The sequence below is a fragment of the Hyalella azteca genome, unplaced genomic scaffold (assembly GCF_000764305.2).
Source record: "Hyalella azteca isolate HAZT.00-mixed unplaced genomic scaffold, Hazt_2.0.2 contig13444, whole genome shotgun sequence".
In the NCBI taxonomy this organism is placed as follows: domain Eukaryota; kingdom Metazoa; phylum Arthropoda; class Malacostraca; order Amphipoda; family Hyalellidae; genus Hyalella; species Hyalella azteca.
The window spans coordinates 139760-154515 of NW_025943367.1; the positions used below are offsets into that span (position 1 = coordinate 139760).

Here is a 14756-nt window from a genome sequence, read left to right on the forward strand (position 1 = left end):
GGCTGCGCACGCAGCCCAGCTCCATTTTCTCGCTCCTCCCAATTTTTTGGACACCACTCACGACCACGCTTGCATTTTGCCACTCAAATTACGACTTTCCTTAGGTCTTTGTGCGTTGTTTTTGTCTCCTCATGAATGAAGGTGCGTCTTAAATTTGGTTGCTGTCGTGCCAGCCGACACAGCGAGCTAAAAACTTCACGAATAACGGAGATATTCTGCTTTTTGAAGATGCCAGTATGAAAATCCTAAAATTCTTCTGATTTGGTATGCGCATGCGCAGTGGTAATGAGTCTCATTCTTGCGAGGATGCTGCCACACACGTGTTGTGTCCCAGTTTAAGGAAGCAGCTGTCTTTATTTTCTTCAACTTATATTAACTGCTTCTTCAACTTTATTTCAACATTACACATGTTGTTAGACTTATACCAATCTGTTCTTGGAAAAATACAAATACTTATAGTGCGTTTCAATGCTCAAGATGCGTTCACTTACCTATTTCACTTCTCAGTCGGCTCATATAAACGCTTGTAAACGTTTCCTATTAATTAAGAACAATTAAAAACCTACTGGAAAAATATGTTTTTTTTTCATCTCATACCCGAATTAGATTTTTTCGATTTACATTAAACCTTTTAATCATTAAAAATTGCAACGTTAATAAAATGGTTATGAAAAAAGACAATTTCATTACGTGAAATGTAACAATGAGCGAACAATCCATTCGCTATTTATGCGGATCTAAACGAATTTCATATTACATCGCACCCGCACGAGAAAACTATGCATTTAAAATATTTTAACAAAAAATAAGCTGAAACTCTTCAGAGAAACATTACCGGTGGCTATACGGAGGAAATTCAAACCCCAGCTAGACTTTTCAAATTGGATCAAAACATACTGTACGGATGATTGAGTATTCTATAGAAGCCTTGTTTTGATTCACGTTCTACATTTACATCACTCAAATTCCAAAGTTACATGAAGTTTTAACTGCGCAATGTGTGAAATTACGGTACATTTGCTGAGCTCTGCATAGAAAAGAGCTCTGTTTGAAAATAAGGCTGCGTGTGCTTATGAGCCCATGGAACAAACACTGTACGCTAGCAGCGAATTAAAGCCTTCCATGGTATTGCTATATATAGCCATATTACATAATTGAGGGACTTCTTAAGAACTTTCTAACTTGAGAGCTCATATATAGCGTCATTTGACTGGAGTAAATATATTATCGAAGTGTTCCTATTCACAGTACTTCAAAGTCCAATAATACAGTTTTAAAACACAAAAAACGCAACTTGAGAACGATGGGAGAAGTATCGCTGATTATGAGAATGTTCTTATGAGAATAATGTTCTTTAAGAATAATAATTCATCGTATATAAAAATGAATAATATTGAGTGAATAATAAAAATGAAACTCATGAACTTATCCAAGTTTCAGCAAAGTATCGACGATGCAGAGGTAGTATTCTTGAAGCCTCGCAAAGCATCGTATAAATTTAGGAAGAACACTCGGCGCTCCCCGAACGCCTTGCATCGATCGCAGGAGAGGACGAGGCGCCTGTTTTGAGAGGCCTGCTTTGCGCGAGAGTGTACCGGGCCTCTTGGGGCCGTTTGGGCCCACACAAATCCAGGTGAACCAGATACCCTGTCAGAAAATTTAATGAAGTCAGGGTTTATCTCTGAATTAGAATAGAAACTTTAGGAAATTAGGTATTCTATGCTGTTTATCAATGGAATTTAATGAAATCAAGGGTTGGGATTGGCAGAGGAATTTGTTGAAATCCACCTTTACCACCAATAATGAAAAATTTTTACAAGTTAGTATTTACTTCGTCGTTAGAGAATAAAGTTATTTAAGTAAGAATCTGTTACCTAATTGGCAAAGAAAAAAATTTAATGAAATAAATGTTTTTTTTTGGGTATGAAAGAAATGTGATGAAATTAAGTTACTGAAATAATAATTTGTTAATTGGTAAAGAAAAAACGTAATGAAAAAATTATTTATTTATCTCGGCCGTGGAAATTTAATCCCCGGAAACTAAATATACGGAAAATATATAGATATTAATTATATTTTATTTAGGTACGAGGAAAGGAATCAGGCTGAATAGAACCAAATCGGAAGTATAATACGACAAATTGATATGAATTCATAGAAAGACAATAATAAACATCCAATGAGATTTACTTATAAGTGCCAAGTTACTTAAGCGAAATGAGGCTATATGTCAAGCTATTTAAGTTGGATGATTGAAGAACGAACGGAAGTAAAAGCATTTTACTTGCTCGTTTCTTAACGAATTTACAATACGTTCTACAAACAACAGTCGACATTCATATTAAATAAAAGCATTCTGCAGTGCAGAAACTCTGTTTGTAATATCTTAACTGTTTGATAAATAATTTCATTAATTTGGTTAGTGATGAATTTAAATTAAATTTAGTTTCATTGGAACCTTATAGGTAGGATGATACAGACAGAATCTTGTATTAGTTCATTCAAGAGTAGAATATTTCTACGGTATTTAGTTGAAAACTAAAACAACAAAGTACAAGGTTAGAATTATAGAATTTTCGTAGCTTAATAAACTTGAAAAAAATTCTGATTGAAAATATGGGAAGCGATCCCCTGCTAATCACGCTTCTATCAATAAAGGAATTGCCACAATGGAACAGTAATACCATTAACCCCTCTAGACTATTAGAAATCTAGGGCACGAAATTATTCTTGACGCTGTTCTTAAACCTCTTTATTTCAGAATAAATTCCTTTTGATTGTGATAATCACTAGATTTATTTACCTATCGCGTTCAATTACCAATCACTGACGGCATGTAGTTGTTTCTTCTCCGTATAAAGCCATTTTACTGAGCCTGAAAAAAAGATAATACGTTACACGGAGTAGTCAAAGAACACATCAATAAAGACCAAAATTTCTAGCTGAAAGTGTTTCTCCTTTTAACTAATAGTACAAGCAATTGAATGTGGTAAAAATGAAAAAAATTCACAAATTAACTGTAGTCATGATCAAAATAGCAATTTATTTGTGGCAGCTGGAATTCAATATCAACATTAACATTGTGGTAAAAATGTTTCAGGAGCTCATTTAGTGAAGAAGTGGGGACGAGTCTTGGAAATCCTTCTTGATTCTAAGTTCATGATATCGTGGGTTCATAAAAAAAACTCGGTTTGTTTCAATCCGATTAAGGGCATGAAATTTCTCCTGCTGCTGTGCCGGCGTTACTGAAAGAAAATTGATGCGTGTGCTCGAGCTTATACGTGTTCTGGGAGTGCGACGTCCGAAATACATGCTATGGATACTACCACATCTTTCTCAAGAAGGCAAGAGCATGGCAAGGTTCCGATAAATATTCTTTGTTACTAACAGAGGAATGTCCTTTAGAGGCTGCAAACTTGCCAATAGCACGGTGTTACTACAGTTCCGTTAAATATTACTTGCCACTAACAGAGGAATGTGTCATAAAGATTGCAGGACCGCCACAGGTATGATGCTCTAGCAGTTCCGTTAAATATTCCTTGCCACTAACAGAGGAATTTTACATGCAGGCTGCCGACTTGCCACAAGTAGGATATTACTGCAGTTCCGTAAAATATTCCTTGCCACTAATAATGGAATGTCCTTTAAAGGCTATACAGACTCGCCGCAAGTATATGATGCTTCTGTTGTAGCCGCTGCCGCAAGCCCACGAATAATGAAATCTCCTCCAGCAAAACAAATCCCTTCGAGCGCCAAACAAGATATATGAATACAAAATAAACTGGCCACTTGCCGACCTAATTAAACCGGCTGTGCGGCCAGCAAAACACTGCCTCATTTCCCCCTCAAGTTGGCTGCACGAGCCATAGCTACCGAGTCCTGAGTGGCGGAATGCATCGGCTGGGTGGTGGTATTTCAATCGCACTTTCTTGGATTGCTTTAAAATATATAGCGAGCAGGTTGTGTAGCGAAACTAAGTCCGAGACATTTCTCCATTTCAGCGCTCAAACGACTGGCACTAAAGCCCAGGCTCTCTCTTTCCCGCTCTCTCCTTCTCCCTCGGTGCCAGCGATGTACCAAATATTGATGGTTCGCGGCTGAACCTCTTTCGAGATCCCAGTCGTTTTTCAAGCCGCGCTTTGGGGCGAGACATGAGACAGGCGGGCTGTAATAAGAAACCTATAACTTTGATCACATCTCACTTAAGCAATTGATTATCGGGCCATATTTAGAAATTTTTTCTTATGCCATTTCATCACTTGAATATTTTTCAATTTAAATATTTTGTCGTTTATATGATGTCGTCATTGTTTCGTACCTCAAATAATGCTGATAATAATGGCGACATCCGAGGGCACGCGATGAAATTGTTCTTAAACCATTGTGATGCGATTGCAACTACAAAGATTGTAATATTTTATTTATATCTGAACTATTCAATTTATTTTATTTTTCATATTTATTAAAAACGCTTGATAAGTGGTAATAACCATAACGATTATTTTACATTATTTTACACAATTCATTGCATAAACGAAAATGTTCCATGCCTTCCCTACTCACAAACAATAAATTCGTGGAATTTATTTAAATGTTTTGCAACATCGGCGTCGCCAGTCTCTTCCTAAGCGCATTTCGGTGTCGTCACCAAGACGAGAGAAGAAGACGTGAATTTCTAAACCTGCTCGATCAGACGCATGACTTTGCGAGTCCATCTCCCGAACATTGAATATCGAAGTCTACCCATTAAATTTTACACACAGAACTTAACAAACAGACAAACTTTCAACAGATAACCTGTTCTGAAATGAAATGAATCGAAATGAGTTTTATTTTATGGTTAAAATTTGGTTCACTTGTTATCCTCGCAGATGTTGTGAACCATAGCATTATGTAATAAAGAAAGCCGAGAGAAGAATTTTATTGTCTGTAAGACATTCAGTGCTCGCCAGTATCCCGCTCATATTTGTTTGTTTTAATCCATTTTCTATGCGAAAATAAATTAAAAAGGAAATTTGTTGTTGATACCACCTAAATCAATTTCTGCATTCCAAAGTTATCTGAAGAAAAGGCCGATAAAGCTGGTCTACATTTGACGTTAGCGCAAAAATTTCTATGCGTACGTACATTCTTTTAAAAAGTAATTTTCAAATTTTCGACAAGCTGACGAGGCAACTTTTTTTTTTTTGGAAATTGAGTGAGTGCTTGGCATGACCTGCAATCCTTGAACATGAAGTAAAATCGTTGTTACATGTAGTGTTAAATGAGGTAATTTCAAATATTTTCAAAAAATTGTGGAATAGCACGTCATCATTTTATCGCTCCACTAGGAATTTGGACACTAAGACCAAGAAGTGAAGTCAAGATCAGATTACAGACGCTGCAAGAAATAGGCTGTTTCTAGAAGGACATTGCTGTAATTGCAACAGCAATGGTCTCTAAGATTTCCATTTGTTGGATTTATTGCCAGTGTCTCGATCCAAAGAAGACTCGAAAGCGCCATCTCGAGACGATGGCTCCCGAGACCGCGGCCATCAGGCCTCAATTCGGACCAGAGTCCCGACAAAAATGCCCTTAATTCAATAGATGGAATCCTAAAGTTGGAAATCAGGAGGCTATTAGCGTGCTTCAGAAAGCCATTTGTCCGGCAGCTTTGGGACCCACAATTGTAGGAAAGTAGGCCTTGAAAAGCGACGGCTTCTCCAGACGCTTTTCTTGGCCGTCTCCCCGGAGTGGCGTAGCGCAGCATCCAATTTTCTTAACTCATTTCGCTTTGTAATGGCCGACACTTAGAGCCAAATGACGGGGGCGAGGGGAAGGATCGTCAGGAACTTCCTATCTCATGGGGATTACTTAAGAACCTCGTACATTCTGTCTGCAATGAAAAATATATTCATGCATCGGATAGCAATTTCTACTCACTGTATTGCCATCTAGAATGATTAATGGGATAGCACCCAGTTATAGGATTGCATGGAATGTTTTGGCAATAGACATGTTGGAATCAACGTAGCTCTCAGAAACTGACTTTCAAGAAGATGGTTCCTGATAGTTCTGACGAATAAAATATTTATGTTCAAATACTAATTAATGGAAGTAGGAGCATTTTACTTGATCGTTTTCAACGAATTTACGGAATTTTTAAACAAAAACCGACATTCATATAAAAAAAAACAGTTTGTAGTGCAGAAAACTAACAATGAATAACGATGTGGGCAATATATTTTAAATTTGCTCAAAATGGATTCAATATCCAATGAAATTCGAGGAAATAAATCAGGCTAAATAAAACCAAATCGGAAGTATAATACGACAAATTAATATGGATGAATAAAATGATATATTAATAAACATCCAACGATATTTACTTAAAAATGTTAAGTTATTTAAGCAAAATGAGGCTATGTAAGGCTATTTAAGTTGGAGAATTGAACAACGTAGCGGTGTGGTCGCAGGGCAGAACTTGACTCGTGCAGAAAAGGGTCCCATAAATCCAAAGAAGCTTCGCATGCGCAAGAGGCGCAGTAAGAAGAGGAGCGAGGCACTGCAATAATAACGGGCGTCGTGAGCCTCCCAGGCCCACTTAAAGGAGGGCAAAGAGATCTATGGCCTCATTTGAATGAGCTCGCTTTTCTCTGCTGCTGCGGCCTCGGCTGCTGCTGCTGCTGCGGTCCTGGCTGCTGCTGCTGCGGTCCTGGCTGCTGCTGCTTTAGCCCCAGCTGCTGTTGCTGCTAGTGCATATTTTGGTGATGCATTTCTATGCCTGCTAATGTTGTTCTGGCGCTGATTAAGCAGCAACTCCAGCTACTTTTTGTGCAGTTGCTGCTACTTCTAAAACGTAAATAATCCAGATCTTGCTGGTGCTGTTTAAGCTGCTGCATCTGTTGCTGTTACGACGATTTTTTCGTCTATTTGTTTCACAACTGCTTCAACTCGTTTTGTTTCAAAAACAGATATTTCATGCTATTGCTGCAGAATTATATCGAAGCCCGAAAAATATCCAAGTCTGTTTCACCGAAAAGTAATGAATTAGCCTCGGTGTATTTTAACACCATCAATTACCGAATCATTTCTGCATATTCTAATCACTTCAATAAAAAATCCCCTTTCATGACTCTATATTTTTTCAATGATCAGTGAATTGAAAAAATTATTACAAAATTACTTAATTAGAAACAGTACCGTAAATTCGAAACGACAGTCGTATAAATTTAAAGAGCATAGCCACTCCGGACAGCAATTTATTTGAAACTACACATGGCTGTCGCAGAATTGTCACACCATTGTCCTGCGATTTCTCAGAGGCAATGATGGCCGCGATCTCGCCGCAAAAAAGCACCTGCCAAGTATGCTTATATCGCCACCGTCAGCTTCAGAACCCGTCCAATATTGGCTCTTTTACGCTCCGTGACTCGCGAATTAATAGTCGAGGCGGCGGCCGCGCATCCTTCGTTACAGCAACTTTTGAATGGGACCAAAATTTCTGCGGCTCACGAGCACCATTGCCGAATGCATTTGCATAGTTCAGAGGCTTCTTCTCATTCACCGCGTCGCCAAGTTTCCAAATGAAAATACCTGAGCCTAGCGTACACTCAAGTCTTATCGAGCCGGCAGTCGGCTTGGGTATCTCGAATATTTGGATTTTTGTCAAAAGGAAAATTGTAATCTCTTAAAAATATTTTAAAAGTTTGTAGTTGGTTTGATATTTTTGTTGTTGAGAGTGCGTGGTGTTAACTGTACATTTCATAGTAAATGGTAATACGTATTTAAATAACACTAATTGAATTTGTACCTGTTTAAACCATTTCATAAATTAAGACATTTCTTTAATATAAGCATAAATACAAAGTGAATTGAAAAAAAGACCCAATGAACACACAAAGGTCACAAAATTCCGAGCATAATACCCAATTTTCCCTCGCGCGTTTAAAGCTTTGTTTTCAAAGCGGAAAGCTTTCCTGCTCCAAGACAGACACTCGTGCTAGTATATCAGCGCTTCCAGACGAGCGCGTCTCGTGTGCCACGCAAGACGAGCAAAACCAAACAATTTATCAGTATCGAATTTTGCTTACTGATACAAATAGCGATGCTTTAACCGCCATCAGTGTTATTCCTACCTATAGAAGTAGTAGCTAGAATATTAGCCTGCGTAAACTTAGGGTAAAATGCGGCCATCGAGACCCCCATGCAAGTCAGCGTCTCTTGATGCCCTGATGAGGCGTCAAGTTTATGCACGAGTTTATCTTTTAGGATAAGCTCTTCATAGCTCCGACTTGGTTTACTAATGACAAATTTTTCCCATTTGAATGAAGGATTAAGTCGGTATAAGCAGCGATGTATGGGCGGTCATAACAATCAATTGCTTCTTGGTATTAGAGATCGTAAAATTAATCATTTTAAGGCGGTAGGTGTTTCGACTAAAAATGGAAATCTCATATTGCTGATTCGATGCAATAATTGTTATATGATTCACAAATTATGTTTTTAAAATGGTGGTAATTTCTTGCGAAAGGTTGAAGATATTCTTCAAAATTTGGGCATTAATAATGAGATGAATTCAGTGAAAGTCTTCGCAAATAACGCAGAAAAATAACTATAGCGCGACAAGAATGCTACTTTATTTACCTGCACTCACTCACTGTCCTGATGTAGTTTATGCATGAACTCACCTTTAGTCTCTTTGAAATTCGATGGCAGTTGCCAGTGTTGGTCGCGAAGGTATAGTTCCCCTCGGCACCTCCCCTCACATGGAGACCGAGGGCAGGCCTCGCTGCGAGTTTACGACCGTCTTCCATTTTATTGAACTCCCTCGGCTTTTCTGCGTGCACTTCATTCTCTTCTTCCGCTTCTTTTGAAATTCTTGGAATATTTTGTCCTGCATTATGCAATTGAAAAGAGTTTACATGAATATTTCATACGTTGTCTCGTGAAATTAAATGATTGAGGAATGAAGTATGTTACAAAAAAAATTACGATAAACATTTAGGAATATACGGGACATTCATAACAATGCATTTTGTCATATTTTTTAAAGAAAACTTTATAAAAAATTCTTTTACAATTAGGAGTGAGCAATGGTGAACTCAAACTTCACGTTCAAAATGAACACGATAATTTTTAATATCGGAAAAATTATTTCGTAGTTCTGACAATAGCCAATCTTTCTATATATTGGCGTTACCGCATGCTATTAAATCAGCCAAGATGTTATTGAGTCGCCAAGAGTCAGCCAAGAGTTTTTGAGTCGCCAAGAGTCAGCCAAGAGTTTTTGAGTTGAGTACAAGCGATTTAATAAGTCGTGAGTGCTTGGCAAGTACGGGAGAAAATTGTGAGCTAAATTGAGTTGGTGGTTAGTTTTGCAGCAGCAGTTTTGCTGGGCACATCTTTGAGGTTGTAGAGGCAGCATCTGGAGCACTTCCAAGGCTAAAGTAAGGGAGCTAACACGTCAAAAATGACGCACTGAAGCCCTCTAATTGTGTTTGGCGGAGGAGAGTAAAGGTTTTTGTTCCCTGTCAGGCCTCTTAAATGGATTGGCTCAAAGCCTCGCAAAGAACAAAACTTCATGAAAGTTTGGACAAGCGTGAAGAAAAAAAGATACCCGCGGCTAGCGAGGCCTGCGTGTGGAATAATATAGGGCGGGTATGTTACACTGGACAGGTATAATGTGAACAATGATTAAGGTTGTTACGTATTCAGTACACAATCGATTCAAATGAGGTATGAAGAATGTATAAATGTGTAAATAAGAATAGGTATGAAGAATGTATAAATAAGAATGTAGAAGTATAAAACTTTTGTTTTTCCTAAAAATGACGCAGTATATTTCACGGAAATAAAAGTTGATTCAGATGCGAAAATTTCGTGGGTAGAGCAAATCGACAATTTCGCGGCGTTTGTTTGCTGGACAAATGCCATGAAATTTTATAGTTAAAGAGAAGGATGAACTGAACGACGAGAGGATGATCTTAACGATGGGTGGATAAAATTAAGCGAGATTGTAACTAATAAACAATTAACATTTTCTGCAGTTATTTTTACTATTTTTTTCTAAATACAGGATTATCAAAATAATTTCCCGATAACTAGGTGCCTACAGCTGATAAAATCCACCCTAAAACTATATAACGAATGCCTGTGAGCATAATTTTAAATACTATATATGAATTGTATTTGAATTTGGTGTATGCGCAACTTGATCGATTGGGATATTAATTGAAATTAGTTTAAGGTGGTTTGGAGAATCTCTGTATCTTGTTTGGAGTAGAGAAGTTACTACATACGAAAATTGGCAGTCTAATGGCAACCACCAAAAGCTTAAAATTGCAAACAAAAGTGGATCTATTTTCCCGAGTTTACAATTGAATTTAAAAAAACTTCTTGATTTTGCAAATCGGAATAAACAACGTCAGTTACGCAGCTCCAGACAGAAGTCTCTGCATATTTCCCCGACTTTAAAATTGAATTTAAAACCACTTCTTTATTATGCAAATTGGAATAAACAACGTCAGTTACGCAGCTCCAGACAGAAGTCTTTGCACTAACAAAATCCAATAAATGCAGGCGGCGTGCGTGCTCCAGGAAGAAGGTGCTGCGCGCCGCTGTTTTGCGCGCCATAAAACAGCGTCTTGAGCAAACGCAGCGCATCTGAGCAGCAGCGCCTGCAGTATAAACATGCTCAGGGTCTGCACACAGTGTAAATCTCAGCCTCTCCTTGGTGTGGAGAGGTGGGGTGAAGGAGAGGTTGAAGTGGTGCAGGAGGGGTTGAAGGAGTGGAGGTGCAGGAGGGGTTGAAGGAGTGGGGTGCGGAAGGGTTGAAGGAGTGGAGGTGCAGGAGGGGTTGAAGAAGTGGAGGTGCAGGAAGGGTTGAAGGAGTGGAGGTGCAGGAGGGGTTGAAGGAGTGGAGAGCCTGCCGGAGGGGTGAAACGGGTTTATGCTTTCGTGGTGGGATGTAAAACTTGGAAATAATTGTAAAAAATTATGAAACTTGGATGCCAAAACAGGATCATTTGAGAAAGTTTCGAAAATGAAGAGGAAAACTGAATTCCGCTATGGTAATTGAGAAATGAAACGTAATCAACTTGAGATGAGTTAAGTTCAACAAGAAGATGCAGCTTTGCGAAATGAGGAAGGGAGGGAGAGTGAGACTTACTTGAAAATCAAAATAGAACTTTATAGTTGGTTAGTTAAGATTTATGCACAAAAACCTAAAAATTTCAATTTTTCTCACATTAAAAATCATAAAAAGTAGGAAGTGCAAATAAGACTTCCGGTGAACGGACTTAAATCCATAACATTAACATTTGAAGTTAAAAATTAACGACGGTATTTGGCAGAAGGAAATTCTCAAGTCGCCTTTCCCCGTTTTCGCATGTGTTAAAAAACACAAATAACTTGAAAACACTACAACATTTAATTTAAGACAAGGAACAACATAAGATAACGATGCAAAAACAAGGCAAAGAGATAAGCTCATAAAATAGCGGAATGTCTAATAATGTAACTGAGACAACGAAACCAGGGAAAGGGAGGTCGGGAGGGAAGGAGGGGAGAGAGGGAAGGAGGGGAGGGGTCGGGCCCTCATTGAGGGTCTGGCTTGGGGTTGGTGTGGGGTTTTATGACAGCCATTGCAGGAGGAAAGATATTGCTGGGATTTGCTGGGATCTGTGAGTGCGATTTACGATGAACGAGCCTCCCAGCCTCGCAAGAGCCTTGAAAAACGGCACAGGAATTCGCCGTGTGTGAATGGCTGATAGGCAGAAAATAATAGCGGGTATGAGTGTAGTAAAAGTAAGCAGGAATCCATTTGCAGGAAAAAATATTCAAGTTTAAAGATTTTAAAAAATGAAATTTCCAATTTCCATTTGAATTTTTCCTTGTGTACTCGTTGAATTAATGATTTAGTTCGATTGTCGGGCCAATTATTAACTGCTGCTTATGAAAATGATTTGCATTTATGCTTTGCGCTCAATTTATTGGCGTTCTGAGTCTCGCTGTGGATAAAAAAATCAGTAAATGACATACAACACAACTTAAGTATTATGGTAAGAGATATGGAGATATATAATATAATTTTTCGGCAGGCGAAAGTATTATTATTACAAAACGCAAGTATTAACACAAACACAACTCAAGTATTATGGTAAGAGATGTGGAGACATTTAATATAATTTTTTCGGCAGGCGATTCTAATTTTTTACTAACTACACAATTTTTTGCGGCTAGCATATTTACTTCAGGGCTTGCAAAGGTGGGAACCTTGCATATATATAGCATCTGCAAGAGTACTGAAAATATATTATAAATGTTAAGAATGGGAGCTGCCTTTAAAATTAAATAACGATTATTCGGTTGCAAAAATTTAATAAATGGAAAACAAATAAGTTAGGCAATTAAGATAACGCATAGGAGGTGCTATTTATTTATTACAGTTCAGTTTTGATGTCAGAAGTTATTTTGAAAATAGAATTAGAATTAGAATTGAAAATAGAATTGAATTGAATTATTGAATTATTCAATTCTATTATTGTTAGAATTGAAAATAGAATATGTAATGGTTTCGAGGTCCCCTCTCGCGGTGGAGAAAAGGCAAATTGATAAGGATAAATGAGTTAAAAATAATAATGCAAATAACCTTTGATCTATACGAAGAGAATAAATCGTCTTTCAAAAAATGTTTATGAATCTGCAGGAAATAACTGTAAAAACGACAATTTCTATTATTGTTTGTTCATATACGCGATAAAATCTCCGACAGAGTTAATAAAATGTTTATATTTAAATCCGCAGAGTTTGCTGTTCTCCATTAAATAATTCATGCCGTTATTTCTCAGTAACTGTCCACTAATTTTTATTTAATGTGTACCCGAATTTTAGAACGAGACCAGGTTAGTTTGTAACGCCAAATAATATCATTTAGTTGTACATCAGATGAAATTTTACTCAGAGTAGATCAGGTGAAAAAAGCGCCATTAGGTTTAAGAAAATTTGTATAAATGATAGTGCGTTGAATTATAAATTACTATAAATAAAAATATTGAAATATATTTACTTATAAGAATTTATCACAAATAAATTATAATTAATAAAAGTATAAATTATAAATTATTAGCAAGCGAGTTCTTTTAGAGACCAAAAGCTCAAAAAATATAACTTGGTACTCACTGCAGTGAGTGACAGAGAGCGCATTTTCTCGTCGACGAAAACGTGAAGTCACGGACGGACAGACAGATGGACAGACGGACATGACGAGCACAATAGTGCATAAAACGTGAAGTCACGGACGGACAGACAGACGGACAGACGGACATGGCGAGCACAATAGTGCATTTTTTCATAAATGAGAAAATGCGCTAAAAATCAGCGCAGGAGCTAAACGTTGGGACTCCTTCAGAGGTCTTGCAGCGCTGGGGCGCAAAGTGGTGCGGCTTAGCGCGACTTTGCTGCCGAGAATTGCTAAACATGCTTTGGGCGCGTGTACGTGACGGGCATACTCTTGTAAAGTCCTCGCGCCGACGCCTTGCTAAATGCGGCCAGGTTATGCTCAGTAATCTCGCGCACTTGTTCAAACTTCACCAAGTTTCACGACCAGCAGCTTGCGACAGTACGTGACTCTGCGTACAAAATTGTTGCTGCGTCGCATTTTGATCGTGCAAGAAACATTTCGAAGAATTTTTTTCGGACTTGGATTGATAACTGTAATTTGGTTTCATAAAGAAAAATCACTCGCAAGCGAAAAGGCTTAATTCATTGAATATAAGCGGAAAAAAATTCTAGTAGAAACAATCAATATGCAATTACTATACTTAATGCTTTCTTGCGTACATATTGCATGGGACGCGGAGCTAATTCATGTGCTCTAAAGTTCCGAAAATGTAAAAAGGCTCTGTGTGCATTCAAGCCCCGGACATGAGCCCTACTTTAAGACGCAAGAACCACATTCTTGTTCAGCTAGTGCGTTGCTACGTTCATTTTTATCCCGCTTGTAAGAACCAAAATAAAATGTTCAGTTTTACGATCGTCTTTCAAAACTGAACTCTGGGTGTGAGGTAATAAGGATCACGTGTTTATGGGCCCACATGTGAGAGAAAAGGCATTGTGGGCCGTGCTGCGAGTGGGACATGCGGTCATACTTGGTCCAAAGAGGCCTACTCAAGACCTCTCGCTTGGGCGGAGTTTCTTCACAAACGGCAAAGAAGAAGAAGAAAGGCTGGGCGGAGCATCGTCGTGCGACGCACGGAAGTACAGACAATTCTGCCGCGTACAAATGAACGTACTCAGGCCCTAGCTCCCGAGGTCGGCACACTGGCTCGGCAAACGAACCTTGAATTTTAGGTTTAGGCTGGAATAACAAAAATATTTACATATGTCTGCTGCATCCTTGACTGCAGCCTGCGCTACTGTACCTCACATGCTTGCAGTATTTGTATATGTGAAGGAAACTAATTTATTCTCTTAATCTGAAAACAGGTTACGAAGCAAAAAATATTATTTCAAAGTTTCACTAGAAAAACGGTACTGACTCATTAAGCAAGACTCCTGGAATTTCGTTCCAATTACACATGGAAGTGAAGTAGTACAATAAATAAGTACCTCGACCTGACACACAATCTCTGAAATTCTATATTTAAAAATGGTAATAGCGGCTTGACGAATAAGGTAAATTGATCAACTGTAACTCTTCCCTAGCACGAAAACCCGTCTTCGAATATGTTGGAAATAATAGTACAGGCGTACATTTGTAGCAATAATGTTCACAC

At 38.2% G+C, this 14756-nt stretch overlaps 1 long non-coding RNA gene across 1 annotated transcript; it reads right to left on the reverse strand.

The window, feature by feature from the left end:
• Nucleotides 1-1589: 1589 nt before the first annotated feature.
• On the reverse strand, nucleotides 1590-8859 carry LOC125178880. Its single transcript, XR_007157054.1, has 3 exons — nucleotides 8670-8859; nucleotides 2804-2875; nucleotides 1590-1647 (listed from the first exon to the last, which is right to left on the reverse strand). It is a non-coding gene; the product is annotated as an uncharacterized LOC125178880 (long non-coding RNA).
• Between the last annotated feature and the right edge of the window lie 5897 nt (nucleotides 8860-14756).